This window comes from Somniosus microcephalus, chromosome 9 (assembly GCF_052327205.1).
Source record: "Somniosus microcephalus isolate GS21.2 chromosome 9, FLI_Smic_1.0, whole genome shotgun sequence".
Lineage (NCBI taxonomy): Eukaryota > Metazoa > Chordata > Chondrichthyes > Squaliformes > Somniosidae > Somniosus > Somniosus microcephalus.
In genome coordinates, this window is record NC_140995.1 from 212,550,460 (window position 1) to 212,577,113 (window position 26,654).

Below are 26,654 nucleotides of genomic sequence, written 5' to 3' on the forward strand. Positions count from 1 at the left end.
AACGATAAGTAAAACAACCGCAAGAGTTTCATTTTCAAAAAGAGCTTTAAAAGATCTATTTGATGCGCCGTGATTATTATTCCCATAAAGACTTTCCTTCTGAATGTTATTGTGTACATCGGTTCCACGTGAGGTGAGCCAGCGCAGAGGCGGTGTTTTTTGGGGGTTTATATTCAAGGGAGGATTTCGGTCTGAAAGAGATACTATCAACTGAGAAAGTAGCAATGTCCACCCACACGAATCAGCAAAGTCAAAATCCGCACGATAACTGCGCGCAAAACGGAGGAGGGAACAAAAAAATACAAACGGCCCCTTTTGGAATGAAAATGTGTTTATTTGATCTATATAAATGTTTTGATTCCCATTATTTCACAAAAATACAGTACCATAATAATGGTTTCTGAAAATTTCAACATATTTCATGCTACTTTGATCACAACAAAATTATCATATTTATTACAGTGTGACATTATTTCCGTGTGCTCATGTTACAGAAAAAAATTACCAGCACAGACACGATGGGCCGAATGGCCTCCTGCGCGGCAAATTCCTATGATTCTAACATTGAGGGGGGAAAAATAGTTGTATACAAAAAGTCATGGTTTGGCACGGTCCGGTTCCTTCATACTCCTGCTCCCGTGGGTTTTATAGTTTGGCCCGGGCTGCTAATGTAGCTTTGGCGGCGCTGGGATGATCCAAGTGAGGTTTGGGATAGAAAGCCCAGGTTGCTCGAGGGTTGGGAATGCCGGCGATCGGAGCGTGGACGGTTGTGCTGGGGATATTGAAAGCTGAGAGTACGGTCAGAGCGTCCTCCTTCGCCAACCTGCACAGTTCGGTGAGCTGAAAGAAACGGCGGGGGGTCAGAGAGAAGAGGCGGGGGCGGTTATCGGCAAACGAAAAACAAGGCACCCGTTCACAATGATATTGGGGGGGCAATGGTAAATCAACCATGGGGGGCGGGGGTCACCCTGGGATGATGCAGGTGGATGTGAGACACGGGCAAAAGATAACAACGGGAATCATTTCATATCCCAAAACGGGCTTCGTATTTCTATTTTCGTTTTTGGAGCGTTTTAATCCTAAATTTCTTTCTGCTATCAGCGGTTTCAACGGGCTAATTTCCAGTATATTGGCCACATTCCTCACCCCTCGACCCCCATCCCTCTCACTAAGGACATCAGCAACAGGAGAAAGTTACTTTCAGTTAAACGTGTCGGAAAGTAATGTAACCGGTGACCTTCCCCGTCACGTTAAATGTTAGTGCCTGTATTATTATTATTATTTTTTAAATCGGCTACTGAGTACTTAAAACTTAACAAACCACTGAAAGAAAAAAACACACACACGATTTCCCTTGACATCAGTGCGGGGGTGAAGTTCTGAGAGTTTCAGCACGCACATTTAATGAAAACGTTAAACCAAATATCTCTGTACAAATCTCCCAGTAATGTCCCAGTCTCTATCCATCCACACAGCTAGAAGGACTTTGGCTTTTAGTTATTGTCTGTGGTTTATGTTTGTGTGTGTATATATATACATATATATAAACGATTAACAAGTACTGTTTAGTTTTACATCGACCGTGTGGGCAGATCGTTTCGAAATGATAGATTGTGGTTAATCAGCTGTTGAAAACAGTCTCCAAATTGCCATCTCTCTTGTCCCTGTACTATAGTTCTCGCTTATAAAAGCTATTTTTTTTAACTCCAGAAGCGATATTTAATTTATTTCTAGTGAAACGAACAGAAAACAGCAAGGTTCACTGTGGGTAAAAAAAACCCGCTACGACTAGGCACGATACAATTTATAAGCGGCGGGATTATGAAATAGATCGGATCATTTATATTATATAAATGTTATGGAACGCTCTCGGATGTCACGCAGCCAGTCAGTAATGCAATAAAATACCATCCAAACATAGGCTAGACAAGCCTTTAAAATCGAGCTGCAAAGAAGCCATATACCGCCCCTCTAAACTTCTATACACAGTCGGCGTCTGGTCTGGTTAAAAAGTGACACAAAACTGTTCAGGCGCATTTGAACGGGACTGGTGTTTTCAAAGACAAAATAAATCAAGTTACTCACCGATAAAGTAAAAACACTTGAAAGAGAAACTTATTAAAAATGTCCTAATATAATACGCAGGGGCTTAGATTTCTCCCACAAATGGCTAAAATTTCACCTTTTTATTATTAGTCTAAGATTTTGTATCTTTACAATCAAAATGAATAGAAACGGAAGCTTACATCTATTACTGTGCCAGTCTGCACAACAAGATCATATGGGGACAAATCTATTTAGTGCAATTTTTAACAAAAAGCTAATTCATTGGACTTTGTGCTAAAGCCTTATATAAAGGGAAGCATTTTAAATATAATTTGGCTCCTGTTTCTATAAAAATAAAAGATTCAATCCAGTTTTTTGTGCATAATTTGCATACATAAGAGTGAATGCAGGTCAAAGTAATTCATCATGTGATGTTTCTGAGAGGTGTAATAAAGCGATACAGAAACACAAGTTCTTTCCCTACAATTTGCACCAGTACAATGTTTAAAAAGAAAGGCAACACCAAACACAAAAGTCCCAAAATCTGAAACCAAGGGACAGACTGGAACAGGTGGCTGATAATGTGCAAACACTGAGCTGGAATGTATTGTTTTGTAAATAAAAAGTCTTGGGTAAGATTTGAGAAAACAGCAGTAATAAAAGAACAAAGTCACAGCAATGGGGAGAGAGAGAATGCTGCACTTTCGGGTGGGTGACACTCAAAAGGGAGGATCCCTTGGGTCATCCCTCGGGAGAGAAAGCTGCGGGTCATTGTTTAACATGTAGAATGTAGCGCGATGTACTGGAGGTAAACACCTTGGAATTATTTAAGAAATATAGCTGAATGCTGTGCTGGGGAAAACTGCAGTTTTCCTTTCTCTGGCTGGATGGGTTAGGATAGGCAAATGGCGTTCCTCATCCATATCTATCTTGCAATCTGATGGGTCACCCTTCTATCCTTGCGTGAACTAACAGAAGGCCTGGGCACTCAGACCCATTGCTTTTCCATTAATTCTCTAATTTTTTTTTACTGCAATAGTCAGCAACGGTTTAGTGCTTCTTTTTGTTCATTGCTAAGGGGGGAAACTGGTTACCTGGACAAATGAATAGCATTCTTCCTTTTTTGTAAAGGAGTGTTATACTTAGGTTTACCCAGCAAAAATTAAAAAGCTGTTTCGTCCTGTGACAACGACTCAAAAGGATTTGTGAAAGAGTATTGCACAGAGCAGTGACAGTTTCTGAAAAACGTGTTTTTCCAGGAGGGAGGCTACTTGTTAAAAGTTTTACTCCTCACCAATATTTCTCTTCATCTTTTTCTCTTGAAGGTTACTGACTCCTTGCTGGGGTCAGGTTCAATGGGTGCTCACTGATACTTTCCCCAAGTGATCAATACCCGTGTGCACCTTGACACGGTGGGCTATTTGATTGCAGGTGGAGAGTAATCACACCTGAGCCCGACCCTGTCCTCACTCAGTGTCTCCCCCACACATTTCCAGCCTAGTTCGCTGGGTAGAAATCAGGAGCAGGCACCCTGGCTGATTTCCCCTCCTTAAACCAGGAGTACTGAAGCAATCTAGCTGAGATCCACATGGACCAGGGATCACAGTGAGGTGCTCAATAGCAACTTAACTTAAAAGGAGTACAAACAATATTGATATTGATGAAAAATAGACACAGTCCTAAATGACCTGCGTATCTATTTCTGCCACACCATTTCAGGCATAATGCCTTGGAATGTTTATGAATGACAAATGCAAAGGTTTCCACCTGTACACTTACCTCTGTGGAAGGAAACTCAACCTAAAAATAGTTTGTTTATTGAACAAAAGTATTGATTCCCAGGTCCAAATGTTTGGAATGAAAGATAGATACCAATGAACCTCTCAATCATGCATCTTATTACACAACCTGTTCTGATTCTGAGATCAACTGGGATTGAAGGATTCTGTTCTTTTATTTAAAATAAACCAGGAGATTCGTGGAATAAAGGGTGTTGACGCTTCAGACATAATCACACTTCAAATTAGGCACAGTAAATCTCTGAGTGAAAATAATTGCCCTGGGTCAGCAAGGGAACCATTGTGTTCTTAACATGTGCATTGTGCTTGTGATTCTATACTAATACCCATCAAGCTCTAACCTAACAGCAAATGTAAGCCCAGCACTCCCCATAGCTTGTCTCACTTAACTTACCCAGAACTGGATTCTGTACAGTAGGTCTCTCATTGAAGGTTAACAAAAAGAAATGGACTCGCCGCCTACTACACTATTCATTATATTCCTATATCAACTTAAAGAATCAAGAAATGATTTTTACTGTTATACCGGTGTAGTTCTGGTTCACTGGTGAGCTTGTTTCAGTTGGGATAGTCGTGAAGGGCACTATAACTGGCCTGTGTCCCTGGGCTAACCAGGACAAAAATTAGCTAAGGTTCCCAGTCTTGATCACTTTCTGTGACTCTCGCTGGAAAGTGTGTATGTGTGTATGTCTGCTGAGGATAGGATCGAGCTTGGTTCCGAGGATCCTCAGCATCCAGGATACTCTACCCCAGCACAAGTCACTGCCTCAAAATAGGTGAGAAATTGGTCACCTCAATCCCCCCAAAAAATCAGTTCTCAATGTCCTAGATTACAGCAATCACATAATAATGAGAAAACAGTCTTATCCTTCACTTCTCAGGATAAATAGGTAATGAAGATCATGCTTGTTATAAAAAGACACTTTGTAAAATATTTAGTGAAGGAAAAGTATTTTCAAATTAAAAAAGAATTGCTTAATGGCATAAGAGAACACATTGGTGTTTTAAACTATAATTGTAGCAGGTGCTTCAAAATAGTTCTTTTCTTAATGAACTGTACATGACTGTGTTGCTTTTTTATCAGGAGGATTTCCATTCCTAGCTGCTCTCCAGTGCAAGTGAGGAGAGGATTGGGCTTGTGTCCATCCCCGCCCACCATCCCCCCCCCTCCACCTCCCCCAATGATCGAATACTCCTGTTGATGCTCACACACGGAGAATGGCTACATGGGCAAGGTACCAGAAGGCTGCCGGCACTCTTGAAACCATATCCTAGCAAGGCAGGTCATTTAGGATGGAGAAGAAAACAAAACAAAACAAAAATACAAAGCTAAATTGTAAAATGCAGCTGCTGGCAAAGCCAGACAGGCCGGGCATGTCCTAGGTTTGGTCCGTGCTGCACTGGCTGATGTTAGCTAGGGGAACAGTGGGGACAAAGCAAATTAGTTGCAGTGTACTCCAGCTAGGTAAGGGACGAATCTGGCAGGGTCTGGCTGACGATCACTATCCAGTGACGCATGCTGGAAAGTGAGGGCAGGAGCAGGCTCGACTGTGAGCCCACTTGTGGATAAGAAGCAATGTGCCGACACTCACTGGCTGTTGGGATAGCTACTGAGGCTTGCCTGAACTGTGAAATTAGACTGAGAACCTCTGCTTGGTTTCAGGAAGGGGAGAAAATTGGGGGGAAAAGTCAACAAAGAAGCAAGTATGTGCATAACTACTATTTCACTATACACCATAGATATTGAAAATATTGATAGCATATGGCATACAGAAACATTTGGATATTTACTTTACTGCTGTGAAAATGCTTACACATGGGTGTTTCTACTGATAGTTCTGCTGTATCTACTATATTAATATTGACAACATTAGGTTAATTCTATTTCACACTTTGCTGTTGTTAACACCTGCCAGCACACCCATCTAAGCTTGTGCAGCTGTCACCAAAGTCTCATCCAATTTTGCCGTAATCTTCCATGGCTCATTCTGGCTTATGTCAAAAACATGATCTGGTGAGGACAGTGATTCTGTGCCCTGCTGAAGCTTCTTCCACCCCCACCACATATTCAATATTAGAACTTGTCCTAGCTCTTAAATTGTTTCCCTTCCTACTGTTGGCGGTTTGAGCTCTCCAGAGGTGATAGAAAAGGGTAAAATGTAATGCAGCCATTCACCCTGACATGTCTATGTCTTACAGTATCTACATTCGCTCCTAATCACCAGCGAGCTATAGCAAAAGCAACCTTTAAAAAGTAAAGTTGTGACATGTTCTGTGATGCACCTTAGCAATTAAGTGTACACAAACATTCTTGCCTATCAAGTTCTTTAAAACAGAAAATGCAGGTTTGTCACCATCTGAAAAAAAAAATGAAGAGATCCTTTGGGCCCAAGTATAACAAAATCATAGACCAGTTTGTAAAGGATGTGTTCACCATTTCAGTACATGTGGCGCTAAGAAAAAATCTTCCCCCTTTATTACAACTGGCAAAGCGGCTCTACCTGAAATGTTAACCTGTCTCCTCTATTTTTACAGATGCTGATAGGCTTGGTTTGTATTGCCAACAGTTTCTGCTTTTATTTTAGATTTCGATATTTTTCTCTCTCTAATACTTGCAGCCATGATTCCGATTCCCAATACCCCAAATTGGCTTTCTCTCACTCTCACACACAAACTCAAACATTGTCCTTTGGTGACGTTTCTGAGAGATTGACGCACATTACTATAGAGAACTGAAATACACCATTAAAGCAAATGCAGTGCTCCAGTAAACTTCAAAGGACTTTCCCAATGAGCTAAGGCTGCAGAAGGTCAGGAGCCATTAGAATGGTCTGTCCTTTCACAACAATCTACTTTGCTTAAGATACACTCTTCTGTTAGTTAGTCATTGCTTTTCTCACTTATGGATCAGAGGGCTATTCCAGCTCATAGTCGCTCGGCTTCAAAGGTTCCGTTGTTTTAGCTGCTATATTTTCTACTATACACAGTGACTCATCCGCTCTTTTTGTCTGCTCGGTTCCCATGCATCCAAAAGTCACTTCTGGTGCTAATATTGAAAAGTGGAATGAGAAACTGTGCAGGACAATGGCAATGTGACTGTGATGGACTGTAGCCACACTGAGAAAATTCACACACAGATGCCTATGCTGCATGCTGCTTTGTTGTCTTTCCAGCCCTTTGGGAGAGGTGCCTTTATCTGATCAGGCCTCAGAGGCCTCAGACACACAGGCCTGCTTGGTCTGTACACTCAGCGTGACGTCTCCAGAGACACACTTACACTAATAGGGTTAGAAGTAGACTAGCTAATAATTACAGAAACGGGGCTCGGAAGGCAGCTTGTAGATTCGCATCTGATAACAGGGCAATTATGCAGCTAACAAGAAATAATAAAAATTCCATGAAATGAGGAAGACACTTGGCAATGGAAGATTTATTTTATTGATCGTTGGATGTTGTCCCTCACGATTCCGTACAGCAAACCTCGAGGTTTCCACCAAAATTTGTGTAAGAGAATATAAGAGTTAGAGTTCCTCTTGTGCCATGACATCGTCAATGTGTTCAACATTTCGAGTGAGCTGGTAGACACATTTTAAAAGATTCTGTGAGGTGTTCCTGAAGGAGCAATCTTCGCAAACACAGTTACAGTGTGACTAGAGCAATCCTTACTCTGTAGTGTCTATAAATCCTACATTACAATAATGACTACAACAAAAGTACTTCATTGGCTGTAAAGTGCTTTGGGATGTCCTGAGGCACAATATAAATGCAAGTCTTTCTTTAAAGAATGGCAAGATTTCTTTTTCAGAAAATGAATCAGAACTAGTTGTAAAAACATGCAGAAATGTGAAAAGTGTTTGCTGCCTATGTCTTATCTGAGCTTTGCTCTGCAAGCACAATTAACTGCCTTTAATGAGTGCTGTGACTGCTGGCACAACGTCTGGGGGTCAAGCCTAAACACCATCCGCACCCCTTCCACTGGAGCCACGCATGCGCACCCAATGTCGCGGCCGCGCATGTGACTAGCCAAAGCCTATGGCCTGAAGCATGTTTCCTCTCTGTTGCCAGCTGTTTTCTATCAGCCTGCTGGTGGCCTGGAGAAGGTCAGGAGATCGGAGGGGGGAAGAGAGAAGATTGGAGGGGGGAAGAGAGGAGATCGGAGGGGCGCGAGAGGAGATCGGAGGGGGCGAGAGGAGATCGGAGGGAGGGAGAGGAGATCGGAGGGGGGGAGAGAGGAGATCGGAGGGGGGGAGAGAGGAGATCGGAGGGGGGCGAGAGGAGATCGGAGGGGGAGAGAGGAGATCGGAGGGGAGAGAGAGGAGATCGGAGGGGGGGAGAGAGGAGATCGGAGGGGGGCGAGAGGAGATCGGAGGGGGAGAGAGGAGATCGGAGGGGGGGAGAGAGGAGATCGGAGGGGGGCGAGAGGAGATCGGAGGGGGAGAGAGGAGATCGGGGGGGGAGAGAGGAGATCGGGGGGGGGAAGAGAGGAGATCGGGGGGAGAGAGGAGATCGGAGGGGAGAGGAGATCGGAGAGGGGAGAGGATAGCAAAGAGAACAGTGGGTTGGGGGGATGGAAGAACGTGATCCTGGTCTAAAGGGGTGGGGGGGGGGGTGGGATGAGATGGAGAACGTGATCGGGATGGGAAGATGGATCACATTCTCCTCCCTTCTGCTTGTCCTCGATCACCTTCTTTCCCCCTCCCCATTTACACCTGCACAACGATCTCCTTCTCCTCTTCTCCCCCATGCCCCCCCCCCCCACCAAGACCTGGATCATGTTCATCCCCCACACCCTTCACACCTACACCACGTTCTCCCCCATAGACCTGGATCATGCTCTTGACCATGAATGGCAATGAGTTGATTTCTTGTGTGCGGCAAGTGACATCATTGGCCGACACTCCAGTGCAGTACTGAGGGAGTGCTGCACTGTTGGAGGTGGCGTCTTTCGGATGAGACATTAAACCGAGGCCCCGTCTGCTCTCTCAGGTGGACGTACAAGATCCCACGGCACTATTTTGAAGAAGGAGCAGGGGAGTTATCCCTGGTGTCCTGGCCAATATTTATCTCTCAATCAACATCACTAAAACAGATTATCTGGTCATTATCACATTGCTGTTTGTGGGAGCTTGCTGAGCGCAAATTGGCTGCCGTGTTTCCTACATTACAACAGTGACTACACTTCAAAAGTACTTCATTGGCTGTAAAGAGCTTTGGGAAAAGTTCGGGGGTTGTGAAAAGCGCTGTGTAAATGCAAGTGTCTTTTTCTTTCTTCACCCTTCTCGTTGTGCCTCACTAAACCAACCTTGCTGCTCAAATTATGTAAAACAGTCACTGCTGTGGATTTGTCAAATTCAGCCTCAGGGAAACGGCTACAGCACCCCGCATGATCTTGTATTGCCCCGTTCATGGGGTCACATTTTTGTAGGGGCCCACAAGTCAACTCGAACTTAGCACTGATGAAGAGCTCAGTGGTGTGCAAGTGTTGCCTGATTCCTACCATCACGCTACCGATTCAAAAACAAAATACTGTACATCTGGCATAAAATGCTGGAAGCACTCAACAAATCAGGCAGCATTTGCGGAAAGAGAAACAGTGTTAACGTTTCCAGTTCTGACGAATGGTCACCGAACTGAAACATTAACTCTGCTTCTTTCTCCACAGATGCTGCCCGACCGGCTGAGCGGTTCCAGCATTTTATGTTACATCACTCGACTGCTGATTGGGAGGACGTCGATAGGGCAGGCTGTACGTGGCCGCGTTAAGAGTTATCTTGTTTTTCTAGTTGACCCTTCACATTAAGAGGTAGATGCCATTGTCATGGCTGCAGTGGTGCAGCTTAGCTTGGGGAGCGACAAGCTCTGGTGCATGGGTCTTCCGCACCTTACCTGGGATATTTGCTGTGTCCAGTGCACTAGGCCACTTCTCTGTTGCTTGTGGCGTGAACCAGTGGAAATAATCATTCACTATTTTTTTAAAAGGGAGAGGGATAAATCCAGTAATTATAGACCAGTCAGTCTAACGTCGTGGTGGGGAAACTAAATTTTAGAGCCAGTAATTTGGGACAAAATAAATTGGCATTTGGAAAAGTATGAGCTAATAATTGAAAGTCAGCACGGATGTGTGAAAGGCATATCTTGTTTGACTAACTTGATCGAGTTCTTTGATGAAGTAACGGAGAGGGTTGATGAGGGTAGCACGGTTGATATGTATATAGACTTTCAAAAGGCGTTTGATAAAATACCACATGATAGACTTGTTAGCAAAATTAAAGCCCACGGGATTAAAGAGCTACATGGATACAAAATTGGCTAAGACAGAAAGCAGAGACCAGTTGTTTTTTTTCAGCCTAGTAGGGAGTGTGCAGTGGTGTCCCCCAGGGGTCGGTGTTGGGACCACTTCTCTTTCTGATATATATTAATGACCCGGACCTGGGTGTAAAAGGCATAAGTTCAAAGTTTACTGATGACATGAAACCCAGAAATGTAATAAACAGTGACAGGCTACAGGAGGACATAGGCAGGCTGGTGAAATGGGTAGACTCATAGCAGATGAAATATAACGCAGAGAAATGAGAAGTGATTCGTTTTGGTAGGGCGAATGAGGAGAGGCAATATAAACTAAATGGTACAGTTTTAAAGAGGGTGCAAGAACAGAGAGACCTGGGGGTTTACGTACACAAGTCTTTGAGGGTGACAGGACACGTGGAGAAGGCTGTTAAAAAGGCTTACAGGATCCTTCGCTTTATAAGTAGAGGCATAGAGTACAAAACCAAGGAAGTTATGCTAAACCTTTATAAAACACTGGTTAGGGCTCAGCTGGAGTATTGTGGCCAATTCTGGGCACCGCACTATAGAAGGCATTAGTCAAGGCATTCGAGAGGGTGCAGAGGAAATTTACTAGAATGGTACCAGGGATGAAAGACTTCAGTTATGTGGAGAGACTAGAAAAACTGGGGTAGTTCTCTTTAGAGCAGAGAAGGTTAAGGGAAGAATTGATAGAGGTGTGCAAAATCTTGAAGCGTTTTGATAAGAGTAAATAAGGAGAAACTGTTTCCCGTGGCAGAAGGGTCGGTAACCAGAGGACACAGAGTTAAGGTAATTGGCAAAAGAACCAGAGGTGATGTGAGGAAAAAAAATGTCACCCAGCAAGTTGTTATGATCTGGAATGGACTGCCTGAAAGGGTGTGGTGGAAGCAAATTCAATTATAACTTTGAAAAGGGGATTGAATGAATACTTGAAGGGAAACATTTGCTGGGCTACTATGGGGAAAGAGCAGGGGAGTGGGACTAATTGGATAGCTCTTGCAAAGAGCTGGCACAGACACGATGGGCTGAATGGCCTCCTTTGTGCTGTATCATTCTATGTGGTCTAACCAGCGTCATGTATAATCATACTGAGGGCACCCTCCATCTATTTGTGGGACACTCCCACCGTGTTAAATGGGCCAGATTCAGCTAGCAGCTCAAATCTGGGCATCCATGAGGTGCTGTGGGCCATCGGCTGCAGCAGAATTGTATTCACAGAATCACAGAAACGCCACAGTGCAGATAGAGGCCATTTCGGCCCATCGAGCCTGCACCGACACATATCCCACCCTATCCCCGTAACCCCTACACCAACACATATCCCACCCTATCCCCGTAACCCCACGTATTTAATCCCCCTAACACTAAGGGTCAATTTATGATAGCCAATCAACCTAACCCGCACATCTTTGGACTGTGGGAGGAAACCGGAGCACCCGGAGGAAACCCACGCAAACACGGGGAGAATGTGCAAACTCCACACAGACAGTCGCCCGAGGCCGGATTCGAACCCGGGTCTCTGGCGCTGTGAGGCAACAGTGCTAACCACTATGCCACCGTGCCACAATCTGTAACCTCATGGCCCAGCATATCCCTCACTACCATTACATCAAGCCAGGCGACCAATCCTGATTTAATGAGGAGTATAGGAGGGCATGCCAGGAGCAGCACCAGGCGTACCAGAAAATGAGGTGCCAACCTGTGAACCTACAACACAGGGCTACATGTATGCTAAATCATAGAATCTTACAGCACAGAAGGAGGCCGTTCGGCCCATCACACCTGTGCCGACTCTTTGAAAGAGATATCCAATTTAGTCCCATACCCTAGTGTTTCCCATAACCCTGCAAATTTGTTCTGTTCAAGTGCATGTCCAATTTCCTTTGGAAAGCTCCTGTGGGATCTGATTCCACCGCCCTGTGTAGTGTGTTACAGATTTTAACAACACTCTGTGTGAAGAAATTTCTCATTTCCCCCTCTAGTTGCAGGTGTAGCAGGCGGTTAAGAAGGCAAATGGTATGTTGGCCTTTGTAGCGAGAGGGTTCGAGTACAGGAGCAAGGATGTCTTGCTGCAGTTGTACAGGGCCTTGGTGAGACCACACCTTGAGTATTGTGTGCAGTTTTGGTCGCCTTATCTGAGGAAGGATGTTCTTGCCATGGAGGGAGTGCAGCAAAGATTCACCAGACTGATACCTGGGATGGCAGGAATGACGTATGAGGAGAGATTGGGTCGATTGGGCTTATACTCGCTGGAGTTTAGAAGAATGAGAGGGGATCTCATTGAAACTTATAAAATTCTAACAGGACTAGACAGACTAGATGCAGGAAGGATGTTCCCGATGGCGGGGGAGTCCAGAACCAGGGGTTACAGTCTAAGGATAAGAGGTAGGCCATTTAGGACAGAGATGAGGAGGAATTTCTTCACCCAGAGAGTGGTGAACCTGTGGAATTCTCTACCACAGAAGGCAGTTGAGGCCAATTCATTAAATATATTCAAGAAGGAGTTGGATATATTTCTTAAGGCTAAAGGGATCAAGGGATATGGGGAGAAGGCAGGGACAGGGTACTGAGTTTGGATGATCAGCCATGATTTCATTGAATGGCGGAGTAGGCTCGAGGGGCCGAATGGCCTACTCCTGCTCCTATCTTCTATGTTAGTTCTTTTATCAATTATATTAAATCTATGACCTCTGGTTGCCAATCCACGTGCCAGAGGAAACAGTTTCTCCCTACTTGCTCTATCAAACCCCTCATAGTTTTGAATATCTCTATTAGGTCTCCCTTTAACCTTCTCTGCTCTCAGGAGAACAATCCCAGCTCCGCCTAACTGAATTCCCTCAACCCTGGTATTATCCTGGTAAACCTTCAATGTACCCTCTCCAGGGCCTTGACATCCTTCCTAAAGTGTGGTGCCCAGAATTGGACACAATATTCCAGCTGAGGACTAACCAGAGATTTGTAAAGGTTTAGCATGGCTTCCTTGTTTTTGTATTCGATGCCCCTATTTACAAAGCCAAGTATCCCATTCGCTTTATTAACTGCCTTATCAACTTGCCTTGTCACGTTCAAGGATTTGTGAATATGCACCCCCAGATCCCTCTGTTCTTGCACCCCATTCAAAATAGTACCATTTAGATTATACTTTCTCTGCTGTTTCTCCCAAAGTGCATCACATCACACTTATCCACATTAAATTGCATCTGCCATGTGTCTGCCCATTTCACCAGTCTGTCTACATCCTCCTGAAGTCTGCTACTATCCTGTTCACTATTTAATATGTTGGCAAGTTTTGTATCATCCACAAACTTCAAAATTGTACTCCCTATACCCAAATCCAGGTCACTTATATATAACAAGAAAAGCAATGATCCTAATATCAACCCCGGGGGAACCCACTGCATCCTTCTCTCCAATCAGAACAACAGCCGTTCACCACTACTCTCTGCCTCCTATCCCTTAGCCAATTTCATATCCAGGTTACCACTGTCCCTTTAATGGCATGTGCTTCTATTTTCCGAAGTGATCTTTAACAAATGTCTTTTGAACGTCCATGTATACATTAGAAACATAGAAACATAGGAGCAGGAGTAGGCCATTCGGCCCTTCGAGCCTGCTCCGCTATTCAACGAGATCATGGCTGATCATCCAAACCCTAGCACCCGGTCCCTACACCGACAGCCATCCCACACAAGCCCTATCCCCGTAACCCCACGTATTTAATCCCCCCCTAACACTAAGGGCCAATTTTTGTCATGGCCAATCAACCTAACACGCACATCTTTGGACTTTACTGCACTATCTTCATCAACCCTCTCTATTACTTCATCATCAAATAACTTAATCAGGTTAGTCAAACATGATTTGCCTTTAACAAATACGCTTGGCTGCCCTTTATTAACGGAGGTTTCTCCAAGTGAGAATTAACATTGTCCTTGACAATGGACTCTAGCAGTTTTCCCACCGCTGACGTTAGAGTGATTGGCCTGATATTCTTCTTATGCAGTCCCTCGGGACCGAGGATGACTTGCTTCCACACTAAAATGAGTTCTCAGGTGACTGATTAGTCCAATGCGGGACCTACAGTCTCTGTCACAGGTGGGGCAGATGGTGGTTGAAAGGGCGGGTGGGTGGGGTGCTTGGGTTGACGTGCGCTCCTTCCGTTGTTTGCGCTTGGCTTCTGCTTGCTCCCGGTGAAGAGACTCGAGGTGTTTGGTGCCTTCCCGGATGCTTCTCCTCCACTTTGTGCGGTCTTGGGCCAGGGATTCCCAGGTGTCGGTGGGGATGTTACACTTTTTCAAGGAGGCTTTGAGGGTGTCCTTGAAGCGTATCCGCTGCCCACCTGGGGCTCTCTTGCCGTGTCGGAGCCCAGAGTAGAGCGCTTGTTTTGGGAGTCTCGTATCAGGCATGCGGACGATGTGGCCCGTCCATCGGAGCTGATCGAGCGTGGTCAAAGCTTCGATGCTGGGGATGTTGGCCTGAGCAAGAACACTGACGTTGGTGCGCCTATCCTGCCAAAGGATTTGCAGGATCTTGCGGAGGCAGCGTTGGTGATACCTCTCCAGTGCTTTGAGGTGCCTGCTGTACATGGTCCATGTCTCTGAGGCATACAGGAGGGTGGGTATCACTACTGCTCTGTAGACCATGAGCTTGGTGCTGGGTTTGAGGTCCTGGTCTTCAAACACTCTCTTCCTCAGGCGACCGAAGGCTGCACTGGCACACGGAAGGCGGTGTTGGACTTCGTCATCGACGTCTGCCCTTGTTGACAGTAGGCTCCCGAGGTATGGAAAGTGGTCCACGTAGTCCAAGGCCTCGTCATGGATTTTGATAATCGGGGAGCAGTACTGTGTGGCGGGGGCAGGTTGGTAGAGGACCTTTGTCTTACGGATGTTTAGTGTAAGGCACATGCTCTCGTACGCTTTGGTGAAGGTGTTGACGATGGTTTGGAGTTCGACCTCAGAGTGTGCGCAGACGCAAGCGTTGTCTGCATACTGTAATTCGATGACAGAGGATGGGACGGCCTTGGATCTGGACTGGAGGCGATAGAGGTTGAACAGTTTCCTGTTTGTTCTGTAGATTAGCTCCACTCCAGCGGGGAGCTTACTGAGGGTGAGATGGAACATTGCAGCCAGGAAGATCGAGAAGAGCGTTGGTGCGATGACACAGCCTTGCTTGACCCCGGTCCGTACGTGAATTGGGTCTGTGGTGGATCCGTTGGTCAGGATCACGGCTTGCATGTCGTTGTGAAGCAGGCGGAGGACAGTGACAAACCTTTGAGGGCAACCGAATTTGAGGAGGACACTCCATAATCCGGTTGACGGTGTTGAAGGCTTTTGTGAGGTCAAAGAAGGCCATGTTGGTGCTGTTCCCTGCATTTCTCTTGTAGTTGACGCGCGGTGAAGATCATGTCCATTGTGCCCCTTAGTGGGCAGAATCCGCATTGCGACTCTGGGAGGAGCTCTATTATCCAAAGTGATCTTTATCAAATGTCTTTTGAATGTCCATATATCCATTTATTGCACTATCTTCATCAACCCTCTCTATTACTTCATCATCAAATAACTTAATCAGGTTAGTCAAACATGATTTGCCTTTAACAAATACGTTTGGCTGCCCTTTATCAACGGAGGTTTCTCCAAGTGAGAATTAACATTGTCCTTGACAATGGACTCTAGCAGTTTTCCCACCACTGACGCTAGAGTGATTGGCCTGTTATTGCCAGGTTTATCACTCTCTCCTTTTTTAAATAATAACACTTTCCATCCGCCAGTCCTCTGGCACCACTCCAATATTCAAGGAGGATTAAAGATTGTGGCCAGAGCTTAAGCTATCTCCATCCTAGCTTCCCTCAGCAACCTAAGATGCATCCCATCTGGACTGACTGACTTGTGACTAAACAGCAGAAGCAGCATACTATAGACAGAGCGAAGCAATCCCACAACCAACAGATCACATCAAAGAGCTGCAGTCCTGCCACATCCAGTGGTGAATGCAGGTGGACAATTAAACAACTAACTGGAGGAGGAGGCTCCATGAACATTCCCATCCTCAACAATGGCGGAGCCCAGCACGTAAGTGCAAAAGACAAGGCTGAAGCATTTGCAACCACCTTCAGCCAGAAGTGCCGAATGGATGATTCATCTCAGCCTCCATCTGAGGTCCCCACCATCACAGATGCCAGTCGCAGCCAATTCGATTCACTCCACGTGATATCAAGAAACGGCTGAGCCCACCGGATGCAGCAAAGGCTATGAACCCCGACAACATACCGGCTGTAGTGCTGAAGACCTGTACTCCAGAACTAGCCGCACTTCTAGCCAAGCTGTTCCATTACAGTGACTGGCGTCTTCCCGACAAAGTGGAAAATTGCCCAGGTATGTCCTGTCCACAAAAAGGACAAATCCAAACCAGCCAATTACCACCCCATCAGTCTACTCTCAATCATCAGCAAAATGATGGAAGGTGTCATCGACAGTGCTATTAAGTGGCACTTACTCACCACTAACCTGCTCACTGATGCTCAGTTTGGGTTCCGCTAGGACTGCTCAGCTCCAGACCCCATTACAGCCTTGGTCCAAACATAGACAAAAGAGTTGAATTCCAGAGGTGAGGTGAGAGTGACTGCCCTTGACATCACGGCAGCATTTTGACTGAGTGTGGCATGAATTTCTTCACCCAGAGGGTGGTGAGCCTGTGGAATTCTCTACCACAGAAGACAGTTGAGGCCAATACATTAAATATATTCAAGAAGGAGTTAGATATATTTCTTAAGGCTAAAGGGATCAAGGGATATGGGGAGAAAGCAGGGACAGGGTACTGAATTTGGATGATCAGCCATGATATCATTAAATGGCGGAACAGGTTCAAGGGGCCTACTCCTGCTCCTATCTTCTATGTTTCTAGTAAAACTGAAGTCAATGGGAATCGAGGAAAACTCTCCACCGGCTGGAGTCATATCTAGCACAAAGGAAGATGGTTGTGGTTGTTGGAGGCCAATCCTCTCAGCCCCAGGACATCACTGCAGGAGTTCCTCAGGGAGTGTCCTAGGCCCAACCATCTTCAGCTGCTTCATCAATGACCTTCCCTCCAACATAAGATCAGAAATAGGGATGTTTGATGATGGTTGCACAGTGTTCAGTGCCATTCTCAATTCCTCAGATAATGAAGTAGTCTGTGTCCGCATGCAGCAATGCCTGGACAACATCCAAGCTTGGGCTGATAAGTGGCAAGTGACATTTGTGCCACACAAGTGCCAAGCAAGGACCATTTCCAACAAGAGAGTCTAAGCACCTCCCCATGACATTCAATGGCATTACCATCGTCGAATACCCCCACCGTCAACATTCTGAGGGTCATCATTGACTAGAAACTTAACTGGACCATCCACCTAAATACTGGGGCTACAAGAGCAAGTCAGAGGCTGGGTATTCTACAGTGAGTGACTCACCTCCTGACTCCCCAAAGCCTTTCCACCATATACAAGGCTCAAGTCTGGAGTATGATGGAATACTCTCCACTTGCCTGGATGGGTGCAGCTCTAACAACACTCAAGAAGCTCGACACCATACAGGACAAAGCAGCCCGCTTGATTGGCACCCCATCCACCACCTTAAACATTCACTCTCTCCACCACTGGCGTACCGTGGCTGCAGTGTGTACCATCTACAAGATGCACTGCAGAAACTCGCCAAGGCTTCTTCGACAGCTCCTCCCAAACCCGCGACCTCTACCACCTTGAAGGACAAGGGCAGCAGACGCATGGGAACATCATCACCTCCAAGTCACACATCATCCTAACCTGGGCATATATCGCCGTTCCTTCATCGTCGCTGGGTCAAAATCCTGGAACTCCCTCCCTAACAGCACTGTGCGAGTACTATCACCACACGGACTGCAGCGGTTCAAGAAGGCAGCTCACCACCACCTTCTCGAGGGAAGTTAGGGATGGGCAATAAACGCTGGCTGTGCCAGCATCCTGAGAATGAATAAATACATTTTTAAAAATGAGAGCATGTTCTGTGTTGGTCCTACCAATGTGGCTGCATTACATTTATGTGTTATCTGCCACTCGACTATTCCAATGTTCTCCTGGCCAGCCTCCCATCTTCTACCCTCAATGAACTTGAGGTCATCCAAAACTCTGCTGCAATTCTGGTCACCCATCACCTCTATGCTCGGTGACCTACATTGGCTCATGATCCACTAACACCTTGATTTTAAAATTCTCAGCCTCATGTTGAAATCCTTCCATAGCCTCACCTCTTCCTAGCTGAAGTCTAGAGTGTCAGTGCTGTGCGTTCTCTGAACTTGGCAGTGTGAGCGCTGTGCGTTCTCTGAACTTGGCAGTGTGAGCGCTGTGCGTTCTCTGAACTCATCAGTGTGAGCGCTGTGCGTTCTCTGAACTCGGCAGTGTGAGCGCTGTGCGTTCTCTGAACTCGGCAGTGTGAGCGCTGTGCGTTCTCTGAACTCATCAGTGTGAGCGCTGTGCGTTCTCTGAACTCGGCAGTGTGAGCGCTGTGTGTTCTCTGAACTCGGCAGTGTGAGCGCTGTGCGTTCTCTGAACTCGTCAGTGTGAGCGCTGTGTGTTCTCTGAACGCGGCAGTGTGAGCGCTGTGTGTTCTCTGAACTCGTTAGTGTGAGCGCTGTGTGTGCTCCTAACCCGGGAGTGTAAGTGCTGTCTGTTCTCTGAGAGCAGTAGTGTGAGCGCTGTCCGCACTCCTAACTCGGCAGTGTGAGCGCTCTCTATTCTCTGAAAGCAGTAGTGTGCCTTGTCTGAATTCTGTAGCTTGCATGACAATGACAGGATCAAATTATACATTCCAGACAAACTGTTGGGTGTGTCTTATCCTCCAAGGGGACCAATCAGAAATCTGTCCAGCGCACTTGTTGCAAATAAACGCAGCCATTAATAAGGTCCTCTGATACTCACAGGCCACGTCACTGGAGAGCACTGCTCTTTCAAATTTACATGAAAAGTAGAAAATTTCCTTTGGAAGGATATGAAGCAAAGGTTGGTGCTGACAAATTTGCCACTGCTCAAGCACAATGTAATCGTCTCATGGTGTTAGTCCATTAAGTCATAGCATCATCATGAGACAGGCAGGTCCGCAAAGATCAGGCTGCTGCTGGTGTAGTGCTTTTCCTGGCCAGTTAGGCCAGTGACAGGCCATTATTTTTCTTGGCTTTAGTGCCTAACAAAATTTACCAATTTTCCTGCTCATCCGACCATCGTCTGTGGGAGATCAGGGCTGCACAAGCCAGTGGCCCAAGATCAATATTAAAGAAGCTATAGTTTTCCTCCATGTATAAGACCCACATTTCAACTTAGTAATATAAGCTTGATGCTGCTAATGAATTTTTAAACATATTTATTATTGTTTGCTTTATTTATTATTATTGTCAGCTGTGGCTCAGTTGGTAGCACACTCGCCTCTGAGTCAGAAGGTTGTGGGTTCAAGTCCCACTCCAGGAACTTGAGCAAATTAAAGCTAGGCTGACACTTCAGTGCAGTGCTGAGGGAGTGCTGCACTGTCAGAGGTGCCGTCTTTCGGATGAGACGTTAAACCGAGGCCCCGTCTGCTCTCAATTCAATTCAATTTTATTTGTCATATATGCAGCAGACGTGTGTACTGCACAATGAAATGTTGATTTTTACGAGTCCTCCCAACATTGGAATAAATATGGCAGGTGGACGTAAAAGATTCCATGGCACTATTTCGAAGAAGAGCAGGGGGAGTTATCCCTGGTGTCCTGGCCAATATTTATCCCTCAATCAGCATCACAAAAAAAAAGAACAGACTATTTGCTCATTATCACATTGCTGTTTGTGGGACCTTGCTGTGCGCAAATTGGCTGCCACGTTTCCTACATTACAACAGTGACTCCACTTCAAAAGTACTTCATTGGCTGTAAAGAGTGTTGAGACGTCCGGTGGTCATGAAAGGCGCTATATAAATGCAATTCTTTCTTTCTTCTTTCTTTGCTGTGGCTTATTTACCGTCCGAAATTCCAGCCATTTTAAAATCCAGTACTTTGGGATGTGATACCCATTAGTAGAAAATTTATATTACAGTAGTATGTTTGCAGCAATTTTGTTTTACTCAATGGGCTAGAAATTAGGATCGCGTGCTTGCCGCGCGTGCAAGCCCCCGATCTGCACTCACCCTGCGCGCTGACATCTGAAGCCCGGGCCTGCTTGCATTTCCTGTCACTGGCCCGGTTCAGATGTCGGCGCGATGTGCTTACCTGATCCAGCGGCGTAGTTAGTGCGATGTGCCGGCTGGGATCAGGTGAGCACTCTGCAGCCAATCAGGGGAGGGGAAACTCATTCATGAGTTTGATAGTAAAGACTGTCAAACTCATGAAAAGTACGGGCGCCCAAAAGACTAGTTTAACTTTAATTAAAATTTAAAAAAACATCCCAATAATTAAATAAGCTATAAATAACTTTAAAAAACTATTTAAAACAATTAATAAAATTTTTGAATTTTTTTTTTTTTACGAATTCGGGTCTAAAAATAAACTTACCTTACTGTAAAGTCCTTAAAAACAATGAAGCTGTGGAAAAAATGTAATAATTTTAAATAATAGACCACTTACCTTGAAGAATCCACTCCTTACGCCTCCTTTTCTCATTTCCAAAAAGTTCAGGCCCTTGCACACGCGCAAACCTGTCAAAACGAAGGAAGTTCAACGCGTGCGCGCAGAGTCCTGCGCGCACGCGTTGGACCTCGTAACCCCTTAGTTCGATGGAGAGGAAATGCTGGTTTCCCGCGCATGCGCTGTGCATGCTGGAATCCGGCACTTCCAACGGGCCCACGCATGAGTACACCGTCCGTACTCACGCGTTGGGACCGGAATTACTGGCCCAATAAAGCACTTAACCTGGCACATAGTTAACCCTCAACCAGTATCACTTTAATAAAAAAAAACAGATTATCTGTTCATTGCTGTTTGTGGGAGCTTGCCGTGTACAAATTAGCTGCCGTGTTTCCCACATTACAACAGTAAATACACTTCAAAAAGTACTTCATTAGCTATAAAGCTCTTTGGGACGTCCTGAGTTTGTGAAAGGCGCTGTATAAATTCAAGTTAGTTCTTTCAACATTCACATTCAGATATGTTGATAAGGTGAGATGGGGTAAGGTGGGAGGAGACTCATGTGGAGCAAAAGCACCAACATGGACCAGTTGGGACGAATGGCCTGTTCCTGTGCTGTAAATTCTATACAACAGCTGCTCCTGATCCCAAGGAGAAGACAGGTATTTGGGATGCAGAGGCCACGTGTGTAACAAGAGGATAGTGTGAAATAATAGTCATAATGAGGGGGGTAGACTTTCAGCTTGCTGCCTGGGTGTAAAGTTGCAGATCAGCCGCCTGTTATTGAAACAAAAGGGAAATGGGGTGGTTTCTGTACGAGCGCGCTATCTGCAACGCCAGTGTCACTCCCAGGCAGCAAGTTTAAAACCAAGGTGTCAAGTGATCAGCGGCTACCCATTCAGAGCCATATTTATATTCTGCTCTTCTCTCACGCACTTTAATTTAATTTTCCCTGTACATTTTCCCAAACAAGAGGTACAGTATCTGGAACTTCCCATTTCCAGGATTGTTTCACTCCTGATTCAGCTGCTATGATGGGAAGAGGACAAACTTCCCCTCCTGTGGCGTTGGGGAGGGGTGCTCAATTTTCCTTTGATTTCTTTGGAAGGGCTGCAAACTTAAGATGCAGGCGGCAAGGGCAGGAACTTGCTGCACGAGGGATAAATCCTGGACATGAATTCACACAATGGCATTTAGAACTGACACACTGCATTAGCCTGTATCTTTTGCCAGTAATAAATTAATTCTTTATTTGCTTTTCATGTATCATTTGTTACTTCTAAAATTTGCATGAAAATGTCTTCAAATAGAGAATCTATATATAAAAGGCAACTTGTTCAAGATGGATGCTGTCTGGTGACCTTTAACCCTTGGAGGATATGACTGAATGCAGCACACAGAATTTATCCCTTGCTTGGGACGCATGCTAATATTTGCACTCAACAATGGCTCCGAATGTTATAGGAGACATCAGAGAGCTAAGAAGCAAATGAAGCACTATATAAGTGGACTTGGTACTCTCCAAAGCAGAGTTCACATTGTAAAACTATTCCTTAACATCATTGAAGTCTTTTTATTTTTTTTAAATGTCAAATTTAGAAATGTATACTAATGTTTAAATGGGGTGCGGTTCCCCCCAAAAACTCCCACTGTAACTTCAGTACAAACCCTGGAGAAAGGGTATGCACAGACATTCATCTCATTTCTCTGGGCGCCGCTCATCCTAGGCTGAGGTTACGGCAGGAGATCGGAAGAACCCCTACAGAAATTACAGGCACGTGTGGTCAATTTCCCCACTCCCTCAAGTGTCCAGAGTGCTGATTTTCTGCAGAGGAATATGTAATTTAAAAATAAAGGCACTGCTTGCCTCTTTGCGGGGTATATTCTCCTGCACCTGCTAATTTTAGTTCATAAATAGAGACAACATTCCTCACTTTATACTCCCCTCCAACTCTTGACTAAAATTGGGGAATGAAGGAAATATAACTCTGAGCCAGTGAAGGACTGCTCTCCAGGCACAAGAAGGGCTTGGGATTTATAGTGTGTCATATCGCACGTCAAAACATTTCAGACCACTTCAGACAATGAATTTCTGTTACAGTGCAGTGGCGCGCCTCCAATTCTGGCCTCTTGTGCATCCCTGATTTTAATCGCTCCACCATTGGTGGCTGTGCCTTCAGCTGCCTGGGCCCTAAGCCCTGGAATTACCCTCCCTAAACCTCTCCACCTCTCTCTACTCCTTTAAGACACTCCTTAAAACCTACCTCTTTGACCAAGCTTTTGGTCACCTGCCCTAGTATCTCCTTATGTGGCTCGGTGTTAAATTATGTTTGATAACGCTTCCGTGAAGCACCGTGGGACGTTTCTTAAGGCTAAAGGGATATGGGGAGAAAGCAGGGACAGGGTACTGAATTTGGATGATCAGCCATGATCTCACTAAATGGCGGAATAGGCTCGAGGGGCCGAATGGCCTACTCCTGCTCCTATCTTCTATGTTTCTATGTCTATGTTTACTACGTTAAAACCTTCATTAGCCAAGGCATAGAATATAAGAGCAGGGAGGTTATGATGGAGCTGTACAAAACGCTAGTTAGGCCACAGCTGGAATACTGTGTGCAGTTCTGGTCGCCACACTATAGGAAGGATGTGATTGCATTGGAGAGGGTGCAGAGGAGATTCACCAGGATGTTACCTGGGCTGGAGCGCTTCAGCTATGAAGAGAGACTGGACAGGCTGGGGTTGTTTTCCTTAGAGCAGAGAAGGCTGAGGGGGGACCTGACTGAGGTATACAAAATTATGAGGGGCATAGATAGGGTAGATAGAAAGGAACTTTTCCCCTTAGTAGAGGGGTCAATAACCAGGGGGCATAGTTTCAAGGTAAGGGGCAGGAGGTTTAGAAGGGATTTGAGGAAAAACTTTTTCACCCAGAGGGTGGTTGGAATCTGGAACTCACTGCCTGAAAGGGTGGTAGAGGCAGGAACCCTCACAACATTCAAGAAGCATTTAGATGAGCACTTGAAAGGGCTTTTGCGCCACTGTCCAAACCTACCGCGATATTTAGCGGGGCGCTAATGGCGGCGTTAGCCTGTAGCGCTGCGCCGCCACCGATGACGTCATCGGTGTGCGCAGCGCCCCGCTATCGCCCCGCTGGCCATATTTGGTCGCTGCCGCCTCCTCCGCGCCGGCCGCAAACAGCGGCCGGTACACAGGGGCCTACCTGTGCCGGTAGTGGGGCGGGTTAAGGTGAAGGTGCGGCCGGCCGCTTTTTCGGCGGCCGCCTGCCCGCACCTCCGTCCCCGGCCTCCTACACCCACCCCCCCGCGGCATTGACGGCTGTTTCCCGAGAGCCCGGCACTTCTCCTTGGTGCCGGGCTCATTTGCCGGCACTCGCGAGCGGGGATCGCGCTGTTGCAGGCACCTCCCCCTTAAGAGTGAGAGGAAGGCCTGCAGTACCGCAGGCTGCTGTGCCGCAGCGGGTGTCGCTGCGGCACTTTGCACGCCGATATTCAGTTTCGGCGCCCCGGAAACCCTTGTTTAGCGGCCGGCTTCCACTTGGGGCGCTGAAACTGAATATCCCGCTGGCGCAAGTGGCTCCGCGCGCAGCGGTAATTCCGGCGCCCAGGCGAGCTGGGCGTCCCAAACTGAATTTCTAGGCCTATGACTCTAAAGGCGCTATACAAATGCAAGTTATTGTTGTTGCAGTGAGTGTTGTTGCATAAGCAATCGGTTTAGCTCTCCAGCTTCAGGTTTTATGATATCAGCATGCACCACTGTTACTGACTATTGCGTTGAGCAGCTGACACGTTTAAGTTCTCGTCACTAACCCAGTTTATTGCCCAGAAAATCCTATTCACCTCTCGGACAGTAAAGTAGGATTCAAATCTAGACTAGGTCAGAGGCCGAAGAAAAGGGAGAGGAGAGGGGAAAAAGAAAAAACAAACATACAGAAGTCTATTGAGCCACCTGCAACCATCAATCCTCTAGCAGGGATTCTATTTCAAGTGCATATATATATATATATATTAAATAATTTAAAAAGATACACTGTTTAATGAGTCAGCAAGCGTTACTAGGTAAATAATTGTTTTGCGACACCCAGTTGTGAACAGCTGTTAAAACCCTGACTTCTAAACAGCGCTGGTTTTATTGATGTGGGATGGCAGTTTTTCTTCATGTAGTATGCAGATGGGCTGTAAATGTGGTTTCACTCTGGCTGGATACAGGCTAAGGAGACTGTAGAGTGAATTCATGTCGAAGCAATGTCCCGGGTTAATGAGTCTCCAGTGACTCACAGATTACAATCTATGTGCTGTCAAAAGGAGCTGGCTGGGTAGTGAAAACACACAATTTACTTGACGCTGGTAGTTAATTAAATGATACAGAATTTTAAAAAATAAAAAATCTCAAGGGCATCTTCATCACGGTACATTAATTACAACACAGCCACTACATTAATTGGGATAATAAATTGAGTCATTTCAAGTCTGTTTAGTACATAAAGCAACAAATGGTTTCACTCATTTATCTGTTGTATACAATCCTTTTCCCCTCATTGCAATATGGGCTCTCTCAGGTTAAAAAGGCTTGCTTGATCCTACCCAGCAATTTTCCCTTTATGTCCCCTGCAGCCAGTGACTCAGGTTGGGTTACAGGTCTGCAGGCACCCGAAACCGTCCGGCGCTTAGTCCGAGTGGCTTTTCTACATGGCTACAAAAAGCAAGTGTAAACAGCATAAATGCAGCCGTCCTCGAATCCGAGTTAAAGAAATAAATTTGCATTTATGTCAGGATATCCCAAAGCACTTCATAGCCAATGAGTTGCTTCCAACTTGCAGTCACTGCCATCTTCTAGATAAGTGCAGCAGTCAATTTGCACACAGCAAGATGTCACAAACAGTAATGAGATAAATTACCAGATAATCGATTTTTTTTTGAGGGGTGGGGTTTGATTGTGAGATTAATGTCGACAGACACACCGAGAGAACTCCCCAGCACTTTTCAAATAGTGCTGTAGGATCTTTTACATCCACCTGAACAGGTTTAACATACAGGAACAGAGGCTTAACATCTCATTTGAAAGACGCACTCAAGCAGCCTCAGTCGATGTCTACACGTGCGGGCACTTTCCCCAGCAGGAGTCGCAGGACGGGGATTAGCTGCGGCACTCTCGCTAACTGTTCTCCTTCCCAGGGCCAGAGGAAGCAAGAACTTGCATTTATATAGCACCTTTCACGACCTCAGGATGTCCCGAAGTGCTTTACAGCCCGTGACTGTCAGCGCAGTCACTGTTGTAACGTAGGGAAGAGCCGAGGTGCCGAGACCAGTTGCAGCGCCCCCTCTGGGAGCCTGGAAACGAGCAGCGAGTGGGAATCGAACCAGCCGTTATTAAGTTCTTTACTCTGCGATACCCACTGAGTTATCGGTGGTTGGGGGGGGGGGGGCGGGTGGAGGAGGGGGTCCACTTGTCCTCACCTCTTGCTGACAGATGCTGTGCAAAGATTAGACACTAATCCTTTTATAGCTTGTGAAATGACTGGAGATGGTTGGCGAAAACACTTACTGCTTCTGCTTCCCCCCCCCACCCCGTCCCCCCCACCCACCCCCCTCCACCCCACACCACACACAAACACACTCCTCCTGATTGTCTGGAATGTATGTAAGGCTATATCCTGCTATATGCAGATTTGATTTATGATAGCTTTAAGTTGCAGCCTTAAAACTTATCGTGTAATGATCAGTGCCATTTGAGGTTTAGTAGGTCAGGTTTCACAAATGTCATGGGTTTCAGTGTAGAAATCATAAAATCTATACGACTGTGTGCAGGATTATGCTGCTTAGGACCCTGAACCACAATGATCAGAGGTTCCATCCCTCAAAATATTGCAAAGTGCTGTTAAGGGGGGGGTTT

General features: G+C 45.8%; 1 long non-coding RNA gene across 1 annotated transcript in view; it reads right to left on the reverse strand.

Moving 5' to 3' along the window:
• Positions 1-319: 319 nt before the first annotated feature.
• LOC147113003 (uncharacterized) overlaps positions 320-26,654 on the reverse strand; it is a 54,410-nt gene continuing 28,075 nt past the window's right edge. The window contains exon 3 of the long non-coding RNA XR_015079612.1: positions 320-840. This is a non-coding gene — a long non-coding RNA (uncharacterized LOC147113003). The remainder of the gene's footprint in view (positions 841-26,654) is intronic.